Source organism: Callithrix jacchus, chromosome 18, assembly GCF_049354715.1.
Source record: "Callithrix jacchus isolate 240 chromosome 18, calJac240_pri, whole genome shotgun sequence".
NCBI classification, from domain to species: Eukaryota; Metazoa; Chordata; class Mammalia; order Primates; family Cebidae; genus Callithrix; species Callithrix jacchus.
This window is the reverse complement of record NC_133519.1, coordinates 48,043,279-48,069,627: the sequence shown is the minus strand read 5'-3', so window position 1 is coordinate 48,069,627 and position 26,349 is coordinate 48,043,279. Positions and strand designations below refer to the sequence as shown.

General features: G+C 37.2%; 1 long non-coding RNA gene across 4 annotated transcripts in view; it reads left to right on the top strand.

The window, feature by feature from the left end:
* The first annotated feature begins 2,199 nt into the window (after positions 1-2,199).
* Positions 2,200-26,349, top strand: part of LOC144580103 (uncharacterized) — a 122,815-nt gene continuing 98,665 nt past the window's right edge. For all 4 annotated transcript variants that reach the window (XR_013529032.1, XR_013529030.1, XR_013529033.1 and 1 more), the window contains exons 1-2: positions 2,200-2,346; positions 4,154-4,215. This is a non-coding gene — a long non-coding RNA (uncharacterized LOC144580103). The remainder of the gene's footprint in view (positions 2,347-4,153; positions 4,216-26,349) is intronic.

The window sequence follows — 26,349 nt, the reverse complement described above, 5'->3', positions numbered from 1 at the left end:
ATTCTCTCACTCAGTGTGAGAGTCAGCTGTTTCTTTCTCTCTCCTCTCCTTTTTCTCTCTCTACTTAAATAAATCACTTTCTACAAATACTTTTGAGTCCAGCACTTACTGTGCACTGCACCGTGGTCCCCTCTCTCATTTGTGAGAGGGTAGGAGACCAAGAACCTGGAGAAACATCTTCTCAGGGGAGCTAAGGGCACCCTGAACCCCTGAACCCCAATATAAGAGAATGAGATGATGATGGTGGAGATTAAAGAGCTGGAATGTAGGTCAAGGAGCAGTATTTCTTTCATGGAATCTGCCTTACATATTCACAAGCCAATTTATTGCTAGTGTTCTGAATATTGTAAGTCACTATGTAAATGGGAGGTATTAGCAGAGCATTTAGTATTCAGTCAACTTCTAGATATAAAACAAAATATATATATATTTATTTTATATTTAGAGATGGAGGTTTGCTTTTGTTGCCCAGGCTAAGGTGCAATGGTGAGATCTTGGCTCACTGCAACCTCTGCCGCCTGGGTTCAAGGGATTCCCCTGCCTCAGCCTCCAGAGTAAGATTACAGACACCCACCACCACACCTGGCTAATTTTTTGCATTTTTGGTAAAGACAGGGTTTCACCATATTTGCCAGGCTGATCTCGAATTCCTGACCTCAGGTGATCTACCCACCTTGGCCTCCCAAAGTGCTTGGATTACACATGTGAGCCACCACGCCTAACCTAACATTATATTTTTATTGCTTAAAGCATTTTGAAATTATTATTTCTATGGTATTTAGACCAATGATTATAGCCCTTGAGGAAGAAAGTTCAAACTGGAACCAAGCTAAGTATGGATGGATAAAAGGATTGAAGTTCAAAAACTGGTTCTGATTATCATCAAGCATAGTCTTCAGCAAATTACTTTTTCTTGGTAGACCTCATTATCCTCACCTATAAAATAGAAATAATAAGATTAGAGAGGCACTATGAAACTCACATGTGGTATTTGTGAAAACATCTGGCACAGGTGCATGTAGATGGCTGCTTCTTAAATTTTATCAAATTCTCAACTTTTACCTTCATCATCTAATCCACTTGTCATAGCTTTCTGTTAAATCTACTTCACAAGAACCTCTCACATCTCATCTTTCTTTTTCTTCTCATTGCCAATAGCTCAGTTTGAGCCTTATTTTAAACTGAGAATGTTAACTTTCAACATTATATACCCACTGCTGGGTATATATCCAAGAGAAATAAAATAACTATGTTGAAAAGATATTCGTACTTTCATATTCACTGCAGCATTATTTATAGTAGACAAGAAACAAAAACAGCCAAAGTTTCTATTGATGGATATATATATATATATGTATGCACATATGTATATAGACATATAGATGCACATGCATACATCACAGTTTCCTTATCCATTTTATATATTGTGATACGTATGTAATGGAATACTACTCAGTCTATAAGAAGAAGGAGATTCTGCCATTTGCAACAGCATGGATGAACTGGGAGTACATTATGCTCAGTGAAATAAGCCACAAAAAAACAAACACTGTATGATTTTACTCATATGGAGAATTTCTTTTTAAAAAAGAGTAGGTGCAGTGGCTCATGCCTATAATCTCAGCACGTTGGGAGAGTGAGACAGGAGGGTGGCTTGAGTACAGGAGTTTGAGACCAGCTTAAACATCAGGAGACCTCCTCCAACGTCGAGACATACTTGTAGAATCTCTACGAATTTAATACCATTCTCACAGAAATGTATGGAAAATTAAGGACATAAAGGTTATGTAAGTTGTCCGGAGTCCTTTAGGTTAGCAGAACCAATAAAATTTAGATCATGCATTTTGTTTTACCTCTGAAGATATCTATCCTCTTGTTTATCAATTTCAGCAGAATTTCAGTCATAGTTCACCATTAGTATGTGACATCAAGATCTTTTTACTCCCCCCACCCGCTCAGCTTTCAGTCGCCATGTTGACCCCGCCAGAACCACGTGCCCGGTGGGGCCATTCCCCTGCGGCCACCTGGTGAACGTCCTGGGTAGCTTTTCGATCCTGCTGCCTGGGACTGGGGAACACAGGAGAGGCCTGCCGGGCCATGCACCAGGCCACGGTGCTCCCTGGACCCCTGCAGGCCTCGGGCCGCACCTCGCCCCTCCCCGCTGCTTTTCCTCTGGCTGACCTCTGGGCGCTGACTTCCGCCGTGCGGCTGGGCCGTTTCCGGCGGGCGAGGAGTGGAAAGCGGGTGTGGTCAGTTTTTCCAGCCCTCAGGCTCCTGCAGGTTTTGGTCCCAGAGATAATATCCGAAGGATAGAGAAGGAGAGAAGAGCAGAGAGAGAGCTTGGAGGTAAAAAAAAAAAAACAAAACAAACAAACAAAAAAAACTGTGCTTTTAATCCTGACTGGGCTGCGGCCGCAGCTTGGCACTGCTGCTCCGGTGTTAAGAGACAGGACAGGATGGGGCCGGTTTTACTCACGATTTTGAAGTCTTTTTCTCTGGCTGTACCCCTTTTTCTGGTGAACCCCTCTCCTGACTGGCTCGCCAAAATGTAATATTGGGGTTCAGGGGTGCCCCCTCAGCTCCCCTGAGAGGACGTTTCTCCAGGTTCTCGGTCAATCACTGCCCAAGAATGGGTGAGGAGACCGCGGCGCAGCGCGCAGTAAATACCGGACTCAAAAGTGTTTGTAGAAAGTGATTTATTTAGAGAGAGAAACAGGAGAAGGAGAGAGAAAGAAACAGCTGACTCTCACCGAGTGAGAGAATCCAGAAAGATGGAACCCAGGAGAGGAAAGCAGCTTCCACACTGAGTGGAAGGGAATAGAGAGATGGAGTTTAGGAGGGAAGACAGGCTTCCACGAGCGAGTGTGGGAGGGGACTCCAGAGGGGAAATCCAGGAGAGGGAAAGACGGCTTCCACCAAGGGGGTGTTCCTGGAAGGGACCCAAACATGGAGGCCGAAGATCAAGATCTTACCTGAAAATCAGCTATTAAGATACTTTGGTTTTGGGGGAAAAAATCTAAGAAGCTACTGCATACGTTTTTTTTTTCTTCCGCTAGTTGCTCTTGAGTATTTGCCAGATTTTCAAAACAATGATCAAAATTTAGCATTTTTTTTCAGAGTAAAACTTGTATTTAACTACTGACTACTGGTTTTCAAGTTTGTTAGTTTCCATAAACTATACGCACAGTTGTCAGATGTTTAAAGCAATCGAACTTAAAGTGATGAGACTTTAAAAGCATTTGAACATGCTGACTAGTGTGGCTATTTCATGTAAAGAAAAAAAAAATCTGCCCAATCTAGTTGAAGGAGAGAGAAAAGCAAATAGCAAGAAAACATTTTGATATTTCTCCAAAATAATGAGGGTGAAAATAAACACTTTCTTCAAAACAAGAAGTATATTTTTAAATTAAATCTTATCTCTTCTCACGACCACATTTGCTACTGACTTTAGAGCAAACAGTTTATTTGTATATTAGAGCTGTAACGTAAAAATAAAAATAAAAGTCTGAAGACATAATCATTCTAGGCTCTGCATGCTCTAAAGAATTAGTCAGTACCATGTAGGACATGGGGATACTCACAAATATATTATTTATCATTAAATCATGAGAAAACTAAAAGAAAATATTACCCAAAAAAATTAAAATAAGCTTCTAGAAAATTCCTTAGATTATACATCTAATACAGTTTCAGTTTGCATAAACAAAACAACTTATTTTTACATATAAATATTATATTACTGTAATTAAGAAGAGAAGGTATTGAACAATCATAATTTCTGATGAAATTTCAGATGCAAACTGATCTCTCAGGAAACTCTGAAGAGTGAATCATATGCCACAGTGTATCCTACCTGGAGGAAAAGGACCTGGGTTTTATAATCCCAAATCTGTCAGTAATTGTCTATAATCACTGTTGGATAAATAAATATAGGCACAAATTTTTTTCAGCATTTCTGGTTTTTCATACACAGGCAACTCCAGTGCTCAAAGGCATTCACATAAAAAAAAAGTGTACAGAAACTTGCAGCGGGCCCTGAGCTGAGAAAGTGATCCAAGGGGAATGGGGTGGGGGAAGAGGGCACAAACAATGTCACTGTACAAATGTTCCATTAAAACCCTTTTCTCTATAACAACCCTATTACTCATTATAGGTAACTGAACGAACATTATAAAATATTGCATTGGAAGAAAAAAGATACTGAACCTACATAAGGTAAGGTTAAAATATCCTTCATAATCAAGGATTGAACTATACATTATTTACAGACTTTAAGTGCAAATTTTATCAGTGAAGTTCTGGGATACTGCATAGAGATTGCCTTGAACAACTACTGGAAAATCTTTGAAGACACAGGTAATGTGGAGGAGAATCTATGTCGCATTTCAAACAAAGCCATTTAGAGTATTCTTGAAGGCACTGTATTTAAAGTTGATCATGATAAATTCATGTTGCTATGGTTTTCAGATATTCTTCTAGTCATATGGGTATTGTGGCTCATGCATGTAATCCCAGGAGTTTGGGAGGCTGAGATGGATGGATCACTTGGGGTCAGGAGTTCAAGACAAGCCTGGCCAACATGGTGAAACCTCATCGGTGCTAAACATACAAAACAATTGGCCAGATCTGGTGGTGCATGCCTGTAATCCCAACTGAGGAGGCTGAGGTAAAAGGATTGCTTAAACCTGTGAGGCGGAGGTTTCAGAGCCAAGATCACACCAGTGCATTCCAGCCTGGGTGACAGAGCCTGACCATTTAAAAAAAAGTTTTTTTTTTTTTTCTAGTCATCAGAAATGTGGGCCTTGCTTGAACTGAAGCAAAAGCCATACATGATTCTAGTAATGTTATACAGACTATTCTAATTATGGCTTTTCTGATAATGTAACATTAGAGCAATTTGAAGTACCGGTTCATGATCTTCATTATTAGTAGATGAACCATGACTATATTCTTCTTAGAGAAAGCATGACATTGTTTATTCATCAAATAATTAATAAATGCAAACCATGTATTAAACAGTTTGCTAGGTCTGCAATTTTATGCTGCTTTTTAGTTTTGCTGAGTTTTTTACCATGCATAAGGTTTTTGGTTTGATATAGTTTGACATTTATTTTTGGTTTTGTTGCTTGTGCTTTTGCTGTCATAACCAAAAAAATTATTGTCGGGACTAAGGTCAAAGAGCTTTTCCCTATATTTTCTTTTATTTGGAGACTAGAAAGACAATTAAAATAAAAACAATAAAACCAAAGTGTTTTTTTTTTCTTTTTGGAAAGACAAAATTGAAAAGTCTTTGGTTAGACTAACCATGAGAAAAAAAATAGAACTCCAATAAATAAAATGATAAATAAGGGCCATTGCGAGTTATGCCAAGAAATGCAAAGGATCACAAGAAACTATTACAAACAACAAAATGTCAACATATTGGATGACTTAGAAGAAATGAATAAATTCATTGAAATGTACAACCTACCAAGACTGACTGATGAAGAGTCAGCATACTTTAACCAATGATGAGTAAAGAGATTGAATCTTAAATCAAATACCTCCCAACAATGAAAAGGCCAGGACCAGATATCTACACTGGTGAACTCTACCAAGTGTTTCAAGAAGAATTAATGCCAGTTCCTCTCGAAACCTTTCAAAATATTGAAGAGGAAAAAATGCTTCCAAACTCACCTCATGAGAGGTATGTAGGTCATGAAGTCTCTCTCCTGCATGGATTAATACACATTGTTAAAAAGGCTGGAGGCTTACTCGCTCATGAGCTCTCTTGTCAAGGAATGCCTTCTGCCATGTTAAAATGCTGCAAGAAGGTCCTCACCAGTTGTGGGCCTTCAGTCTTGGATGTCCCAGCATCTGGAACTGTGAATCAGATGAACTTCTATTGTTTTTATGTTACACAATCTCTAGTATTCTATTACAGCAGCAAAAAATGAACTAAGCCACACGTCTGTCAAAAGCCCATGCCTCTGCAGCTGCCACTGCCAGAGAAAGAAACTCATTTTACTTCTGCTTTCTAAAATCATCTAAGTATGTTTCATTGGCAGAATTTGAATAACGCACAGAGACACAAAAGGGAACACAGAATGGAGTGGAATCAGATCACAAATAAGCGCTATCCAGCAAAAGGGAAACAAACTTCAGACAAGTACAGCCCTTTGAGGATTTGTCTAGGGTCCTAAAGGACCTAGGCCACTGGTAACACTAGCCACAACAATTTCAGTGAATGGGTGAGTAAAGAAATCACCTTTCAGTGGTGCTCATGTCAGGAGACTTTGCCCTAATGAGAAACAGAGAAGACATTTAATAATTAGTATTACAAATGGGACATGAAATTTAGTGGTTTCCCCCCATTTTATTCATTATTATCCATTATTTTTCTCTCCCTACCTTCTCATCTCTCTTTCTCTCTGTCGCCCTCTCATAAGTTAGGAAGAACGTGCAAAAAATATTTATTAACCAAAAGAAATCATATCTAGTGGGAAAAGAGGGAAGTTCAAGACACTCTAGAGGAAAGGGATAAATGATAGAGCACTATCCCTGAACAATTTAGAAGATAAAAATTAACAGTGAGGTTGGCCAGAAGAGAAAACTACCCTTGGCTTTTTTTTCTCCTTAGCAATTCTACTAATCTCTGCTACCTCACTCAGCCTCTAAGCATTGGTTACACTGTTGAGTTCTGTTAGTGGAAAGAGTTCAGGCTCACTTTACATTTTAATACAGAAATATTTTCAGATTGATTTTCTTCTGGAAGAAAAAAAGCCTCACTATTGTGTAGAATTTAGTGTATTATGTGGGAGTCCCATGTTTAGTTACGGATCCTCCCACTTTTCCCCCATTTTAAAAATCACGTGGCTCTCTCTGATACTGAAAATCATTTTTTGTTTGTTTGTTAATAGTTTTTTATTTTGTGTCTACTATTTTCCAGATTAAAATAGTATACTAGTTCTATGCAACTGCTGTTATGAAGACTATATTTCAGAAATATGATAACTTCTTTCAATCAACACCTAAATGCTAATCCCTTTAAAAAGGGGTATCTGGTAGATTCCAGGCACATACCAAAAATTCATATATCAGGAAATTTAGAAGTTTGATTTTATAATTACATTAAAAAGAGTATCTGACTCCATTCTTTTTCTTCACCTTAAAGAAATACACTAGATAAATGGTAATGGTTTTTGACACGTAGCTTCTTTTGTAGTATATATTACTATAAACTTTATATTTTATTTCTGCATAGGCTTTTTTTCGGTGTCATGATTCCAGGAATATTTATGTAGCTGTAATTTCTTAATGAAAATAGAGTTTGGAGTGTGGAAAGCCATCTGACCTGGCATGAGAAACCTTTATTGTAGTCCTCACTGCACCTGTAACTACATCTATGACTCCAAACATATCACTTTATTTCTCTGGAATTCAGTTTTCCACTATTTAGATGATGATAATACTGATTTGATTTTTCTTAAAAGTAGGTTGTTTCTATGGACAGTAAATGAAATTTGTGATTGAAGACCTTAGCAAAACTCACTGTTAATTCCACCCATGTAGAAGAAAATTAAACTAGCATCAGGTCATGGGCTGAATGAAAATGTCTTTCTAGGTTACTGAAGAGATGGAGAAAGGCAGCTCATCTTGTGACACCCAGGGATGGGCCTTACTTTCTCTCTGAATGAGAATGTAGACTTGCTGGTGTTACATTGGTTTCAGAGGAAGGAAAACCGGATATTTGAAAATCCTTAAATGAAAATAACATATTTTCCCAACATTTCTTCTAATAAAGCATTGTAAGCCCATATGTACATGATATGACAGTGTGTAAAAAATGTTATGTTGTTTTAGCAACTCTGATAATTTCTGCATGGAGAGAAATCATCACGTAGTTAGAGAAAATGGCTACCAGGAAGAAGGAACTTCACGTATATCTTCTCCTCTCTGTCATCGCCGTACTAGCTTTATTTATTTTTTAATCTTTGGCTTAATAAGTTGGCTGTAACTGTATTTGTTTTCTTTCTGTCAAAGCACAATTTGCCTGAAATGCTTCAGCCAGAAGTAATATAATAGGAATAGACTCTGAAAAATTAAAAATGTGTGGCACACATTTAAGGCAAAGCATGTACTCTTAGAGCTGGAAGATATTCAAGAAGATTGAAGAGTGAGGTGAGGGCATTGGGGAGATATTGGTCAATGAACACACAATTTCAACTGGGCAGGAGTAATAAGTTCAAGGTATCTGTTGTGCATTGGGATGACTACAGTTAATAATAATACATTGTACGCTTTAATCATTGCTAAGTTGGTAGATTTGAAGTGTACTCACCATGAAAATACAATAAGTATGTAAGGTAATTTATATGTCAAGCAACTTGATTTAGCCGTTTCACAGTATCCATATATGAAAACATCATGTTGTATACCATAAATACATATATTTGTCAATTAAACATAAATAAAAATAAAAATATGAAAGATCAGCATGTTTGCATGTCACTGATATTTGGAAATTCATCTGGATGCATCATATTTTGGAAAAAAGTACTTAGTGCATCAATAATGAAAACATAGTATTATAAAGAAAAATGCTTTTAATTGAGATTTATATTCCAAATAAAAGTTTCCATTATATATTAAGACAAATCAAGATGTGCATTTTAAACTATTTTCTGGTAAGCCTTCGTTTCTCCTTTACAGATTAAACTCAATAAACACAATTGAGAATGTCACTTGTGGGTATACATGTTGAGAATTAATGATGTAAAGATGGCACAGTGAATTGGATTTGCTCATATGCATCAAGAAAATCTGATTCAATCTTCAGAGGCCATTGGGATGGATCCATAGGAATGCAATGGATTACTTCCTGTTCTGGATATTTTTCTTTTCTAATTCTCATTGGTGTTCTGGATTCCCAAAGATTTCATGGTCCTAGGAAAATCAGCATGTTCTACTGGCACCTAAAGTCAAGAGTCTCTAGCAAATCTAGGCTGTGACATGCGATTCTGTAAATAGAAGGTACAGGTCCATTCAAATAAGTTGCCAAACCACTCATGTCAGGGATAGGAATAGGATTTGTCAGAAGAGATATATTTAAAGCAGAACTTTTATTGCAGCTTTGGAGTATATGCTAGGAGAGTTAAGAATTTTGTGACAGATTTGAGAATATGGGAACTTCTAAATTCAAAATAGAATGTTGAACTGAAATTAGCTCCACATGCTATTCAGTTTTAAAAATGCTTGTCACAGGAAATTGTTCTAGCTAATGTGATAATAGTTTAGACATGTCCTTTAACCTACCCACACCACTGGCTCAGCTATGATTTGAATTAAACCTCTGTGAATAAAATACACAGAACATTTGAAGGCAATATTTCCCTACATTTCCTTTACTTTTGCAAAAATTCTTAATATGATTTTAGAATGGCTGTGTTCCTCAAGGGTGTCAAAATTCCACAGAGTACTTTATAGCTTTTGTTTATTTTTTCTTTCCTTATGATAAATTATAGAATTACATTATGGGATTCACTAGCAAATTTGTCTAGATACAGAACATAAAATGTGCTTTTGTCAGAATTAAACCAATATATTATTGTCAATAATAGGCATTAATATTGTCATGCAGTTAGAATGAGTCAAGATGCATTACACATATAAACTATGCACTATAAAGGTTTTTTGCTTTTTTTTGAGTCGGAGTTTCGCTCTTGTTACCCAGGCTGGAGTGCAGTGGCGTGATCTTTCTCACCACAACCTCCGCCTCCTGGGTTCAGGCAATTCTCCTGCCTCAGCCTCCTGAGTAGCTGGGATTACAGGCACACGCCACCATGCCCAGCTAATTTTTTGTATTTTTATTAGAGACGGGGTTTCACCTTGTTGACCAGGATGGTCTCGATCTCTTGACCTCATGATCCACCCACCTCGGCCTCCCAAAGTGCTGGGATTACAGGCGTGAGCCACACTATAAAGGTTTTATGTTCTATTTTCTTTCAATGGATGCTTAACTCAACAAAGATATTACATGAATTTCTAAGGGAAAACCAAGTTGATTAATTATTATTATTTTTTGAGAGAGAGTCTCACTCTCATGCAGGCTAGAGTACAATGTCCCCATTATAGTTCACTGCAGCTTCAAACTCCTGGGCTCAAGTGGTCCTCCCAAGTAAATAGGACCACAAGCCCATGCCATCACACTTGGCTAAGTTAGGAATTCTGTGTAGAGATGAAGGATCACTATGTTGCTCAGGTTGATCTTTAACTCTTGGCCTTGAGTGATCCTCCCATCTCAGCCTCCCAAAGCACTGGGAATACAGATTTGAGTTACTGTTCCTGGCCTGATTTTTAATTTTAAAATAAAACTGTTCTAGAATTTTCAGGAGTAGTCATTGGTACTTTAAAAATATATATATATTTTTGAGTTTTCTAAACATATTGGTATGTTAAATCAATTTTTGTATTTGGCATTATTTTAGAAGTACTTAAAATCAGACCATACTTACATGCACACAAACTAATATTTACAAAATGTATGCTCCATGAATGTAGTGTAAGTTTAAATCAAATCTTTGACCCTGGCCTTAAACTGTCTGTCAGAGTTTCCCCCTCCTTAAAATGGGATTAATCAAATGTACTATAATATTTTTGTGAAGATTATGTATTAGTCCATTTTCATGCTGCTGATAAAGAGATACCCAAGCTTTGGCAATTTATAAAACAAAGAGGTTTAATTGGACTTAAAGTTCCATGGCAGAAGGCAAGGAGGAGCAAGTCACATCTTACGTGGAAGGTGGCAGGCTAAAACACAGAGCTTGTTTATGGAAGCTTCTCCTTTTGGAACCACCAGATCTCAGGAGACTTACTCACTGTTAGAACAGCATGGGAAAGACATGCCCCTATGATACAATTACTTCCCACCAGGTCCCTCCCACAACATGTGGGAATTCAAGATGAGATTTGGGTGGGAACACAGCCAAACCATATCATTCTACCCTGGCCCCTCCCAAATATCATGTCCTCACATTTCAAAACCAATCATGTCTTCCCAGCAGTCCCCCAAAGTCTTAACTCACTTTGGCATTAACTCAAAAGTCCGCCGTCCAAAGTCTCATCTGAGACAAGGCAAGTCCCTTCTGCTTATAAGCCTGTATAGTAACAGCTAGGTAGTTACTTCCTACATACAATGAGAGTACAGGCATCGGGTAAATAGAGCCATTCCAAATGGGAGAAATTTACCAAAACAAAGGGACTATAGTCTCCATACAAGTCCAAAATCCAGCAGGGCAGATGAATCTTAAAGTTCTGAAATGATTCCCATTGACTCCATGTCTCACATACAGGTCATGCTGGTACAAGAGGGAGGTTCCCACAGTCTTGGGCAGCTCCACTTCTGTGGTTTTGCAGGGTACAGCCTCCCTCCTGGCTGATTTCACAGGCTGGCATTGAGTATCGGTGGCTTTTTCAGGTGCATGGTTCAAGCTGTCAGTAGATCTACAATTCTGGGGTTTAGAGGGCAATCAATGGCCCTCTTCTCACAGCACCACTAGGTGGTGTCCCAGTAAAGACACTGTGTGGGTGTTCTAACCCCAAATTTACCTTCCACACACCCCTAGCAGAGATTCTTCTTGAGGGCCTCAGCCCCGTAGCAAACTTTTGCCTGGGCATCCAGGCTTTTCCATACATCTTTTGAAATCTACGCAGAGGTCCCAAACCTTAATTCTTGATTTTGTGCACCCACAGGCTCAACACTATGTGGAAGCTGTTAAGGCTTGGGGGTTCCACCCTCTGAGGCAACAGCCAAAATTGTACCTTGGTCCCTATTAGTCACAACTGGAGTGGGACACAGGGCACCAAGTTCCTGTTTGCATACAACACAGGGACGTGGGGCCTGGCTAACAAAAGCATTTTCTCCTAGGCTTCTGGGCTTGCCAAGAAGACCTCTGACATGCCCTGGAGACATTTTCCCCATTGTCTTGGGGATTAACATTCAGCTACTGCTTACTTATGCAAATTTCTGCAGCTAGCTTCAATTTCTTCTAAAGAAAATGGGTTTTTTTTCTTCTACCACATTGTCAGGCTGCAAATTTTCTGAACTTTTATGCTCTGCTTCCCTTATAAAACTGAATGGCTTTAACAGCTCCCAAGTCACCTTTGAATGCCTTGCTGCTTAGAAATTTCTTTCTCCAGATACCCTAAATCATCTCTCTCAAGTTCAAAGTTCCACAGATCTCTAGGGCAGGGGCAAAATGCTGCCAGTCTCTTTGCTAAAACATAACAAGAGTCACCTTTGCTCCAGTTTCCAATAAGTTTCTGGTCTCCATCTGAGACAACCCCAGCCTGCACCTTTGTTTTCAGGCTGCCAATAAAGACTTACCCAAGACTTGGCAATTTACAAAATAAAGAGATTTAATTGAACTTAAATTTCGATGTGGCTGGGGAAGCCTCACAATCATGTCAGAAAGCAAGGAGGAATAAGTCACATCTTAGGTGGAAGATGGCAGGCAAAAGAAAAAAAAAAAGAGAGAGCTTGTGCAAGGAAACTTCTCTTTATAGAAAATCATATCTTATAAGACTTATTCACTATCACAATAACAGCACAGGAAAGACCTGCATCCATGAATCGGTTACCTCTGATCAGGTCCCTCCCACAACATGTGGGATTCAAGATGAGATTTCGGTGGGGACACAGAAAAAACGTATTAATTTAGTTTCTAAGTACATACCAGTACTTAGGGTAAAGTATGCTTTACAAAGCATTGTTAATCTTAAAATCAGGAAGAGTTTATGGCATGTAATTTTTGTTTAGTATTTATTTGCTGAGGAACATTTAGCATGTTGCAAAAGTAATTGCAGTTTTGGATCCTGAATTTTAAATGTATAACTAGGCTGAGACAAACCTTTATTAATCAAAATAGGAAACATTATAATCAACAGATGTTTGCCAATGAGAAGGTGTTTGTTTAATCCTGTAACATAAAATCCATGATTTTGGATTCAGCAAACCCTCGGAAAGCATTTTCTGCATACTGCTGGTTGTGGAAGCATTTTTCCATACAAAAGATGTTGAGATGTTTGAAGAAGTGATGGTTGGTGAGGGGTCAGGTGAAAACAGCAGATAAGGCAAAACTTCGTAGCTCAATTCATTCAACTTTTGAAGCATTGGTTGTGCAATGTACAGTCAGGCGTTGTTGTGGAGAAGACTTGGGCCTTTCTGTTGACCAGTGCCGGCCGCAGGCATTGCAGTTTTCAGTGCATTTCATCAATTCGCTGAGCGTACTTCTCAGATGGTTTCAGCAGGATTCAGAAAGCTGTGGTGGACCAGACCAGCAGCAGACCACCAAACAGTGACCATGACATTTTTCTTTTCATGCAAGTTTGGCTTTAGGAAGTGCGTTGGATCTTCTTATCAGTCCAACTATTGCTGGTTGTCATATAAAGTCCACTTTTCATCACACGTCACAATTTGATTGAGAAATGGTTCATTGTTGTTGTGTAAAATAAGACATACCATTTCACAATGACATTTTTAAAACATTTTTATTCAACTCATGAGGTATCCACTTATCAAGCTTTTCACCTTTCCAGTTTGCTTCAAATGCCAAACAACTGTAGAATGGCCAACGTTTATTTCTTAGGCAACTTCGTGTAGTTGTAAGAGGATCGGCTTCAAACATTGCTCTTTATTTGTCGTTGTCAACTTCCAATGACAGGCCACTATGTTCCTCATCTTCAAGGCTCTTGGTTCCTTTGCAAAACTTCCTGAAGCACCACTTCACTGTGAATTCCTTAGGAATTCCTGAGCCAAATGTGATGTTGATGTTGAGTTGTCTCTGCTGCTTTACACACATTTTAAACTCGAATAAGAAAATCACTCAGATTTGCTTTTTGTCTAACATTATTTCCTTAGTCTAAAATAAACATGAAGTAAAGAGCAAGTAATAGTAATGCCATTAACAAAAAACTGTAAATCAAGAAATGCTCATCCAAACGATGTATAACATAATCTCATTTATTTAAAAATGTATTCCAATATCAAATGGAAATTCCAATATCAAAACCAACATCAAATGGCAAATTCCAAAAGCAGAAACGGCAATTACTTCTGTACCAAACTAATAATAAACAAAATACCACCATATTAGATTTTTATATGTTTCACAAATATCACATCATAAATATTTTGTAGCATAAATGGTAGAGTCTAATTAATTATGTCTGTTGAACTTAAATTTCCCAATTAGTTCAACTTTATTGTTCTGTTTTCATGTTTTTATTAGGAATAAATATATAAGCATAATCAAGCATTTTTTTCTCATAAATGAAGGTCTGACCCTGACTGTCACCTGTGCTTGCATCCACGTCTTTGCTATGGCCTCATAATGATCTGTTTTTACTGCCCCCTGACCTAGGGCTTGGCATATGGCTTGGTTTGGAGATGGCAAATGGGCAAAGTGAAAGCAGACTTCAACTCTTATGTGTTCAACTTTCCATAAAAAAACACAGCCTGTGCAGCCTGCTGATCTAAGGGTTAAGACAGGCATGAGAAGCAGAGGTGCCTCAGCTGCCCACTAGTCTAGAAGGAACAGTGGAAGACACCAGTCTGCACAGCCCAAATGTTCCCCAGGTCAGGCCTGCCCTAACTGAGCACAGCTGACTCATACATTCATTAGAAGAAACTGTTTTGTTTTATAATCCATTAAGCTTTGGGGAGGTTTCTTACTTGGTATTAATAACAATGTTTTCTAAAGCTTATGTTCATAGGACAAACATGATTAAATTGTAGTTAATAAAACACATTTTATTTTCATACCTTAAAATTTCTGGCAAAATGTATAACGGTGAAATTAATTGATTACAAAAAAGGATGTGTCATAAAAATCAATCCATACTTAGAAAATTAAGTGCTTTGTAGTTAAAAGTGGATTTATTTCTCACGAATGAATTATATTTTTTTCTAACTAACATTTAACAGATAGGAAATTTTAGGCCATCTTTGTACATTAAATATCTAAATAGAATTAATATCATAATCATTGGAACATGAGCTCCTTTAAAATACCCTGAAAGCTTATGAACTCACAGACACCTTTCAGAGTATCAAGTAGAAAATGCAGAACCTGAATAACTTAAAGATAAGCTTCACCAGATGCTGCTTCTTTATAAAGAGGATGAAAACAAATTATCTACCTTATCTTTTTTTTTGATCTGAGAAGTTGGAAAGGATCTACCCTGCAGTCCACTTCTCTTCTGAACATGAATGAAGAGAGAAGTTTTCTTAATAACCAAAATAGATATGGGTTGATACAAAAGCTAAATCTGAAATGTTACAAGTGTGGGGTATTCTTACAGTCATTTCTCTGCATCTGTATTTACATTCTTACATTCTTGGGTGGTAAAAAAAGGAAGCATGAAAGGCCACTGGCAGTTCATAAACTTGGGCTTGAATATTTACCATGTCAATCTCAAATGATTTTTGTGAGAATCAAAGAAGATCATGTATGTAAATTTTTTTTGAAATGTATTAACTAAAGGAAGTAGAATTCTTCAATTAGAGATTTATTGTATTTTCATCAAAACACAATAGTTATTTTATTTTGAAAATAATTTCAGGTCTAAAAGACCAATATAATGTTTATAGTCACCTTCATCAAAACAATTTATTGAACTCTTTTACCTTAATGCATAATGTGTAATTCAGATGCCTTATAAGATTATGATTGCTAGGAAGATCTTTATATTTTCTCAGTGCTCTAGAATATGTTAAGTTATGTCAAAGCACTTACTAAAATTCAAAGAATAAAATGAACACGTGTATTTACCTAAAATGTAAAAGTTGTCTATACAATTTCTCGGTAGGTAATGTGTGGAGGGCAGTCTGCAGCAGAGAGAGGCCATGTGGTGAGCCTTGGGGCAGGGCAGAGCTGGGAGCCTATGGCTGGCCTACTGCTTGCTATCTCTGTGATACTGGCACAGTAACCAAAGAGTCATCTTTGATGAGAATAAAAATGTAGTTGCCTCACACAGATACGAGGTCTAGGTGAGGTAATTGAATTTAACCCTAGCACTGCTTAACAAATGTTATTTGCATTTCTCAATAAAACAATAAACGCTAATCCAGTATTAAAATACTTGAAAATCTCTGGAAATATAGACAGGGCCCTTCCATTTGGTGTTCTCCCATCTCCTGTAAAACATTTTCCCCAGGTGATCATTTGCCTTCTTACTTTTCATCAGTGAAGCATCTGTTTAAATATGACTGTTGATTAATAGAGTCATTTCCTGAGCAACCTGTAAGATAACTTTCCACTGGGCTCAGTGGCTCATGCCTGTAATCCCAACATTTTGGGAAGCTGAGGCCAGCAGATGGAGATCATCAATCTAACATGAAACCATGAATGCACCATGAAACCATGGTGAAACCATGGTGCAATTTCATGGTGAAACCCAATCTCTGCCAAAAATTAAAAAAAAAATTAACCAGGCACAGTGACCTGCATCTGTGGTTCCAGCTATTCAGGAGGCTGAGGTGGGAGAATCGCTTGAACTCGAGGTCGAGTGCGTAGTAAGCCTCGGTCACTCCAGCCTAGGAGACACAGTGAGACTCTGTCACAAAAAACAAAAACAACAAAAAATTGTCTTTTCAGAACTTTTCTCTAGTAAACCATCACCTCTCATATCTCTCTTATAATTAATCAGCATGTGAATCAATTTACTTGGTTAGCATTTACTGCAGTTTATATACTTAGATGTATATATTGTTAAATTATCACTCAAATACCTTTTTAATAAACTGTGCAACATTTGACAAATTGGATAAAAATATTACATTAAATTGCTATTTTAACTAAGGCAAAATATTTTCATGACCTTTTTTGGGTCAGATTGTCTTAGCTAGGGCTGCCATCACAAAATACTATAGACTGGGTAGCTTAAACAACCGAGATTTATTTCTCACACTTTCGGAGGCTGGAAGTCTAATCAATGTGCCACCCTATTTAGGGCCTGGTGAAGGCTCTTGCTGGCTTGCAGACATCCAACTTCTTGCTAACTCCTCACATGCCCTTTTCTAGATGTGCTAAACAAGGGGATGGTGGGGTTAGGAATGGGGGAGAGAGAGACAGAGAAAAAGAGATCTCTTCCACTTGTTAAGCCACTGGTCCCATTATGAGGGCCCCACCCCCGTGACCTCATTGAATTGTAACCACCCCCTAAAGCCCATCTCCAGATGCAATCACCCTGAGGATTAAGGGTTCAACATATGAATTTGAAGAACACACAATCATTCAGTTCATAACAAAGATCAAAATATTTTCCCAAGCCTTTTTTGTGTGTGTAAAAGCAATATACCTTCACAAGGTTTTTGCCTAAAACCTAGTCACTAGTGCATTAAATACTGCTTTAATTTCTAATGTTATATACTGCAATTTTCAATGCCTATGATTTTGCCAACTATTATTTCTAGAGTTTTCATTGCAGGAACATTTAGAACATTAAAATAATCTAAATTTTATTTTTATTGCATTGGCATTTCCTGGATGATAATGATTTTATGTTTTAAAAATTGGGAGAAACTATTTATTACAGAGCTGACAGTCCATAGGTGGACAATTCATAGGAATTATAAAAGACTAGACTATCCACTTGATTTATTTTATTCTTAAACACTTAATCAGACATTCATAACTAGAATAAACTGCTAAGGAAAATTAAACTCCATTAATTATTTCAAGGCCAATTTAGTGATCACTTCTACTAAAGAATTATTTCAAAAGCATACAAAAATTCAGATAAATGCAATTCAAATTTTTATGAAACTGGTCTAGAGATCATTGTTCATGATAAAAATAAACATGATTTATAATCTGAACGCGTAAAATAAAATTCAATATATTGGCAATAAAAATGTCATTTATTTGAATGAAAAACTAAGATACTGGTTTTCACAATATTCTGTTTGATTGAAATTTCATTTGTTCTTATAACCCCATATTTTTTGCATATTCTTATAAAACAAAATTTAATTTAACAAAATCAGACAATCGTAATGCCAAATTGTATAATAGAAAATACACAAAAATAATAGCATCTATGGGCCGGATGCAGTGGCTAACGCTTGTAATCCCAGGAGTTTGGGAGGCCAAGGCAGGTGGATCACTTGCGGTCATGAGTGAGAGACCAACCTGGCCAATATGGTGAAACACCGGCTCTATTAAAAATACAGAAAAATAGCTGGATGTGGTGGCCAGGCGCCTGTAATCCCGGCTACCTGAAGGCTGAGGCAGGAGAATCCTTTGACCCAGGGAGACAAGAGATTGCAGTGAGCCCAGGAGGCGGAGGTTGCGGTGAGCCGAGATCGCGCCATTGCACTCCAGCCTGGGTAACAAGAGTGAAACTCTGTCTCAAAAATAAATAAATAAAACAAAATAAAATGAAATAAACATAATAATAGTCTACGACACATCCTATGTTAGACAAATGACATCCAATATCATTTGTAAAAACTAATCTAAAAAGTAAATTTCATCTTTTTAAAAGATGTAATTGAACAAAAAGTAAAGCTAATTCTTAATATGAAATCATTGGAGGCACAAAATTGTCACATATAAAGAATCGTTGAATGAATGAGAGAAAATAAAGAGAATCCTGGATTCGTTTTCTCTTAGAAAGACTTCAGGTATAGTTAATAGACAGCAAGATTCAGATTAGGTATATGAACTAAATAAGAACATAGAGAATCAAGTTGGAAATAGATCAGATACAAGGTCAGGAGATCCTAAATCCTTAATTTTAAATTTCTTGAATAGTATAAATGAATTAAAATGTGGCTCTGGATTTATTTTCTCTTTTAGGATCACTGAGAAGAGCACATTTCCTTATAATCCTATGTCTAAGATATTTATTCATTAAAGCATTTTTTTTTCCCTTTGGAGACCGAATCTCACTGTCTTCCAGGTTGGAGTTCAGTGGCGTGATCTCAGCTCACTGCAACCTCCACTTTCCAGGTTCAAGCAATTCTCCTGCCTCAGCCTCTCGAGGAGCTGGGATTATAGGCACATACCACCATGCCCAGCTAATTTTTGTATTTTTAGTAGAGACAGAGCTTCACCATGTTGGCCAGGCTGCTCTCCAACTTCTGACCTCAAGTGTTTCACCAGTCTCGGCCTCCCAGAGTTCCAGGATTACAGTCTTGAGCCACTGCACCCAGCCTAAAGCATATTGTAAAAGGTTATTTGTAAATAATGTTTGACATGCAAAAAAAACAAAAAAAATGGCAAACATAAATAATGCAGAGCCCCTGTGTACTCTGACTCAGATTTACGTAATGTTAACATTTGGACCACTTGATCATTTAACATTTGTGCTTTGTCACTCTTTTTTTCTATCTTAGTATGTATCTCTTATTTCTCTTTACCCAAAATGGACCTTTGAGAATCAGTCGCCGGTAGCATGTTTCTGTATCTCTAAGTATTTTTATGTATATTTCCTAAGAATAAAGACATTCACTTGCATAATTACAGAACACTTCTCAACTTTGTTATATTTGCTATCGGAATACTGCTTTAACCTGCCATTACATTCTGATTTTGTTAGCTGATCCATTAATAGCTTTTCCTCCCTTCCAGTGCAGTGTCCAGCCTACATTACATATGACATTAAGTTGTCATAAATCTCTAGTGTATTTTATCCTGAAGTATTTCCAAGGCCATTTTATATATAAATATTTGAGGTTACCATAAGACTTGCAAATAATATTTCATAACCCATTATTTAAACTAATGACAAGTCAACACTGATTGCATAAATTTGCAAGCAAAATGAAAACTAATAAAAACTTCCTATTTTAAACTCATCTCCCTACTTTCAACCACTTTTGGTTTCTTTTTATAGCTTATTGTACTGTCTTAAAAATGTGTATTAATAGTTAATATTTTTGATTGGTTTATCTTTCATCTTTCTACTCAAGATGAGTGATTTAAACACCACAATTACTGTATTATAATTTTCTGTATTTTTATCTGCACTTAGTATTACCCACTTACTTTAGATGATTTCTTATCGCTCCATCTTTTCTTTCAGACTGAAGAACTCCCTTTAGCATTTTTTTGCAGGGCAGGCCTGGTGTTTATGAAATCTCTCAGCTTTTGTTTGTCTGTGGAAGTCTTCATTTCTCCTTCATGTTTGAAGGATGTTTTCTGCCAGATATTCTATTATCAGGTAATGTGTTATTTTTTCCTTCAGCAATTTAAATCTGTCATGCCACTCTCCTGGCCTGTGAAGTTTCCGCTGAAGAGTCTCTTGCCGGAAGTACTGGAGTTCCATTGTGTGTTATTTGTTTTGTGGTTTTTTTTTTCTTTTCTTTTTTTTTTTTTTTGAGACGGAGTTTTGCTCTTGTTACCCAGGCTGGAGTGCAATGGCGCGATCTCGGCTCACCGCAACCTCCGCCTCCTGGGTTCAGGCAATTCTCCTGCCTCAGCCTCCTGAGTAGCTGGGATTACAGGCACGCGCCACCATGCTAATTTTTTGTATTTTTAGTAGAGACGGGGTTTCACCATGTTGACCAGGATGGTCTCAATCTCTTGACCTAGTGATTCACCCGCCTCGGCCTCGCAAAGTGCCGGGATTACAGGCTTGAGCCACCGCGACCGGCCTGTGTTTGTTTTCTTTTGCTGCTTTTGGAATCCCTTCTTTATCTTCGACTTTTGGGAGTCTGAGTATTAAATACCTTGACATCTTCTGGTTAGATCTGCTTTGTGTTCTATAACCGTCTCGTACTTGAATATTGATATTTGTATCTAGGTTTGGGAAGTTTTCTCTTATCCCTTTGAATAATCTTTCTACCCCTCTTAATTTCTTTACCTCCACTTGAGGGCTAATAACTATTACATTTGCCCTTTTAAGGCTATTCTTTAAATCCTGATGCTGTGCTTCATTGTTTTCTATTTTTTTGTTTCCCCTAATTCCCAATTTTCAGAGATTGTCTTTAAACTTACTAATTCTTTCTCCTGTTTAATCAATTCTATTAAAGACCATTATGTTCGAGTTTCTCAACTACAGAATTTCTGCTTGATTTCCTTTAATTATTTAAATCCCTTTGCTAAATGTATCAGATAAAACGCTCAATTCCTCCTCTGTGTTTTCTTGAATTTCGCTTTGTTTCCTCAAAGCAGCTGTTTTGAATTATCTATCTGAGCGGTAACATACCTGTGTTCTGGGATTGGTCCTTTGTGCCTTATTTAGTTCATTTGGTAAGATTATCTTTTCCTGGATGGCGTTCATGGTTGTGGATGTTTATTGGTGTCTGAGCATTGAAAAGTTAGGCATTCATTGTCGTCTTCATAGTCTTGGCTTGTTTGTGCCCATCCTTCTTAGGAAGACTTGCAGGTATTTGAAGGGGTTTGGCTGTTGTGATTCAAGTTTTTGATCACTGCAGCTGTATCTGCAGTAGAGGGCAGTTCAAGCCTATTAATTCTGTCGTTCTTACAGGGTTGTAGAGATACTACTTTGGTGGTCTTGGATACAATCTGGAATAATTCTCTGGATAACCACGCAGAGACTCTTGTTCTATTCTTACTTTCTCCTCCACAATGGAAACTCTGTCTCTGAGCCAACCTGGCTGGAGCTGGGCATGGGTTGACAAAATTCCTCCTGTGACCACCACCATTGGGACTGTGCTGCATCAGACCTGAAGCGAGGAAAGCACTGGGTCCCCCCCAAAGCCCACTGCAACCACTGTTTGGCTACCAGCTATGATTGATTGCTGCAGACCCTAGACCTCTATTATCAGCTGGTAGTAAAAGCTATTCAGAAGTCTTTATGTCCTTCCCTCATGGCAGCGAGTTACTTGGGGTCCCAGGCAACTTCAGAGATGCCATATGGGAGCCAGTACCTGGAGTCAGAAACCCAAGAAAACCACATGATGTGCTATTTCACTGCAGCCAAGCTGGCATCAAAATCACAAGACAAAGTTCTTCCCACTCTTCCCTCCCATTTCCTTAGGCAGTGAAGTCTCTGCTCGTGTCTACCACCACTTCGGGCCCATGTGGAATCCTGGCAAGGTAGTGCGGATGTTTGCTTAGAGCCCAAGGTCTCTTCAGTCAAATTGTGATGAATGTTGCTAGGACTGCTATCATTGGGCAAAACTCAACCAGCATCCACGGAGGTAACATTTATGCCAGTCCTAAGCAATAAGGACTCATCTATCCCAGTGGTTAGAACTTAAGTTTGGCAAATCTCACTGCCACAAGTACAGTGCTCTGGGGTTCTAAGGAAACTTAAAAGGTTGTTTAGGCCGCAAGGACTGCAACTCCTAGGCAAATCATGGTGCCATACTGGGCTTGGAGCCAGTGAACTCGTGGGGCATGTGACCCACTGACGCATTTACTCTTCAGGGCAGTGGGCTAGTCTCTGGCCCAGAGTAGGTCCAGAAATGCTGTCCAAAAGCCATGGCCTGGAACTGGGGGCCCCAACAGCCCACTGAGTATTATTTCTACTGTGGCCAAGCTGGCTCCTAAGCTGTAAGACAAAGTCCGCTTTATTCTTCCCTCTTATTTTCTCAAGAAGAAGGGGTCTCTCTTAATAGCCACCACTGCTGTGAATATGCTGGGTCACAATTGAAGCCAGCACACCTCTGAGTCTCACCCAAGGCCCATGGTTTGTACTACCTAGTTACAACTGCTGATTATTCAACACCCAAGAGCTCCTTGGTCAGGTGATAAATTCTGCCAATACTGAGTCCTTCCTTTCAATCTTGGCTCAGTGCAACCTCTGCCTGCCAGGTTCAAGCAATTCTCCTGCCTCATCTTCCCGAGTATCTGGGACTACAGGTATGTGCCACCATGCCCAGCTAATTTTTTGCATTTTTGGTAGAGACAGGGTTTCACCATGCTGGCCAGGCTGGTCTCAAACTCCTGACCTCATGACGTGCCTTCCTTGGCCTCCCAAAATGCTGGGATTACAGGCATGAGCCACCGCACCCCAGCCATTTCTTTTATTATTTTAGTTATTTGTGTCATTGATTCTGTAGGTTTTTTCTTGTATACTATCTGCAAATAGAGTTAGTTTTATTTATTTTGTTTCTATTTTATGCTTATGATTATTTTGTCTAGATTTTTTTGTATAATAGCATGCATAATTGTCCAATGTTAGTGGAGATAATGGTCATCTTCACCTTATTCTTAATTTAGTGAGAACAAGACATACACACTCTTTTTCATTCTAATATAGTAGGTAAAATGATTTTGCAAATACATTAGTTATCTTTGATACATGGAATATATTATGCTATATAATACAAACTTGTTTAAAGTAAAAAAAAAAAAAAAAAAAGAAAAAGAAATGGTGGAGGTGAATGTGAAGTCAAGACCCCCTCCTCCCAGAGTTACTGTCTTTTTATATTCTTGATGCCATCCCAGTTGCTATCATTGCACTTTGAATGGAATGCATATGTTTCTCTTTCCTTGAGTTTTTCTTCTTTTTTTCTTTTTATTCTACTACTCTTTGAATAAACTGTCTCATGCTAATATCCTAGAAGTTTAGAAAATTGCAGTGCTTCTTTTGGTTTGGTATGTGAAAAGTATATGTTGGCCCTAAGGACTGAAAATATAAATAAACAGAGCAGGAAAAGAGAAACACATTGCATGTGAATGCACAAGGAAAAAATGGATCCAATGTTGCTGTTAACTATAGAGATGATTTTTTAAAATTAATTTTTGAGATTCAATCTTAACTGTTTTTATTTCCTCCCCAAATCTTAAGTGTGCACCAGGGCGTTTGGATTTTCTCTCTAATAATTTCTTAGAGAAACATTAACGGATTTATGAGCATATGTCAAACCGAATCTTCCTTGTGTTGATGAGCGATTTAAACATGAATCTGTATTTCTCATTGCTGGCATACCTAACTCTAAAGTTAACATGGACTAATAGAAATGAAACAAGATTTGGCCTATAACAAACAAGTTGCTTTGCTAATTTGGAATAATGAACATATTGGTTTTATTAAAATAATGAATTAATTGAATTTGAATACTGTTCATTACTTTAAAAACTTGAATGGATCAACAAAAGAAAGTAATAGGTTAATGCTTCATATTTCTTGTTTCATTCATAAATTCTTAAAGAGAGGTTTGACTTGCAGAAAGCAAATATTAAATTTACTTTTTAAAAATTACAATTCCCTCTCTCCAGCTGAAAAAAAAAGTCTCATACACAGTGCTTTTATTTTAATTTTCAATTTTATTTTACTCTGAAGGTAATACCAGCTTTGCAAAAGGAATTAAAACCTTTCTATCTTTGCATCTGTTCTGGAAGAGATAAAATAGCAAGTGGATGTAGAAAATAATTTATCTCAGTTACCACCCTGTCTTTTTTTCTGTATGTTCTTAAACGTTTTGTGAGAATTTGGGAGAGTCTCTCTTGTGAGCTGCTAACCGGATATCATTTTGAAATGCATTCTCTTCTTTCAGATACATAAGTAAATGAAAATACTTGCTCATATATAGAAGGCACTTTCTGTTTCTCTGCCAGTGTAAATGATCTGCTTTATTTTCTAGTCCATCATCGTAATTTTCTGATACAGGAATGAAAATAATTTCCTTAGCATACACAGTAACAAATTAGAAATTATACAAATGGGGCCGGGCGCGGTGGCTCAAGCCTGTAATCCCAGCACTTTCGGAGGCCGAGGCGGGTGGATCACGAGGTCAAGAGATCAAGACCATCCTGGTCAACATGGTGAAACCCCATCTCTACTAAAAATACAAAAAAATTAGCTGGGCATGGTGGCGCGTGCCTGTAATCCCAGCTACTCGGGAGGCTGAGGCAGGAGAATTGCCTGAACCCAGGAGGCGGAGGTTGCGGTGAGCAGAGATCGCGCCATTGCACTCCAGCCTGGGTAACAAAAGCGAAACTCCGTCTCAAAAAAAAAAAAAGAAATTATACAAATGATTTTCATTTATTTTACTTTTAAATATTTGTTTTACATGTGTTTAACAAGAGGAGAAAATGTTCTTATACACAGAAGCATGGCAAGGCATATGTCAGAAGATCTAAAAATACTTTATTTTTATGATTTTAAAACAAATATTTTAAAATGTCTTTGTTAGACACTTCATGTTTGAAAGAAATCTAATATTACTGCAGATCCTTTTTACTAATTATAAAATAATCAGAACAGAAAAGTAGACTTTCTTAATACATTATTTGAAATTCATAATAAATATGAAACAGCTCTTAGCAATTCTAATTAATGTATGTTTCTATTGCTTATATCATAAACTGTATATTTGCAAACAATGCCACCTCAAACTCAATTTAATCACCATCCACAATAATTACCACAGGCAATAGTCATTTTAATATTCTATTGGAACAGCATTATCATTTGCAAAATCTACTCCCATAATAATTATTTGAAAGTAAATAACTATGAAATTCTAAAACATCTTCAGTGACCTTAATTAGTTTATTACAACAGGTAATAGTCTTATAATACAAAGACCTAATGGTTTACCTCTTCCTTACTCATGAAAATGATGAAATAGAAACTATTTTTATTATACATATTAAAGTATTAATTTGATATTTAAAATATATCTATTATTAGCATATCACGCAGTATGTCCAGTATGTCAAAGTTGCCTCACAGGTAAAGAATAGAACATATTAAATAAATCTCTTGATCCATAATTTATCACAAATTTCATATGTCAAATATATATTGTCCCTTATTTTTATTAAGTCAAAATTGATTTAATTGAAGTATATCTTTTTACTTGTAACCAATTAACATTCAGCCAATTAATTTTGCTTAAAAATTACTAGTATAACTACTCTGGTATGTAATAATTAATTTTCTTTACATCAAGTGTAAGCCTTGTCAATATGAGTTGGAAGCACAGATAGGCATCTCAATAATTTTTAACACAAATTCAAGTCAATTGACTAGTACAACACTTTTCTATATTCAAACCTGCAGTTTATCTATGGCATTTGTATATATAAACAGCTCTTACCAGAGTTCGTAATGGCAAAACTTCATCCATTATCTTATCAATTCATTTTATTGAATTTGACCTTACTTCTTTGTTTATTTCAAAATGGTATTTGTTTTTTACGTATAATGGCTTAATCTAAATTATATGTTAAGTGATTATAAAGGAAGGAATCTGTCTCCATATTGGGTTTCTTTCTTGTCCAGTCATCCACAGGCATAGCAAAAATCTTAAAAGCTTAAAAACTTAAATGTTCTAAACTAAATACGTTATTTCTCCTCAGATCGTTAGGTCATCTTCCTGTGGAGGTGTGGTTCTCTTTTCAGGAAGAAAGCATGAAATCTTCTTGAAGATAATCTCGTTTTGTA